Source organism: Mus caroli, chromosome 13, assembly GCF_900094665.2.
Source record: "Mus caroli chromosome 13, CAROLI_EIJ_v1.1, whole genome shotgun sequence".
Taxonomy (NCBI): domain Eukaryota; kingdom Metazoa; phylum Chordata; class Mammalia; order Rodentia; family Muridae; genus Mus; species Mus caroli.
This window is the reverse complement of record NC_034582.1, coordinates 49331592-49331964: the sequence shown is the minus strand read 5'-3', so window position 1 is coordinate 49331964 and position 373 is coordinate 49331592.

Here is a 373-nt window from a genome sequence, read left to right as displayed (position 1 = left end):
CCATCCATCCATCCATCCATCCATCCATCCATCCATCCATCCAACCAACCATCCACACCTACTCACCAATTCATCCACATACGCATGTATGCACCTATCCATCCTTCCACTCATCTTCCCATAAGTTCTTTTTTTTTAGAGATTTATTTACTCATTATGTATACAGCAGTCTCCTACATGTATGCCCGAAGACCAGAAAAGGGCACTAGATTTCATTAAAGATGGTTGTGAGCCACCATGTGGTTGCTGGGAATTGCTCAGGACCTCTGGAAGAGCAGTCAGTGCTCTTAACTTCTGAGCCATCTCTCCATACCCTTTCCATCAGCTCTTGCATGCATTTATGTTTTTATTCATCCACTCACCCACCCATCCA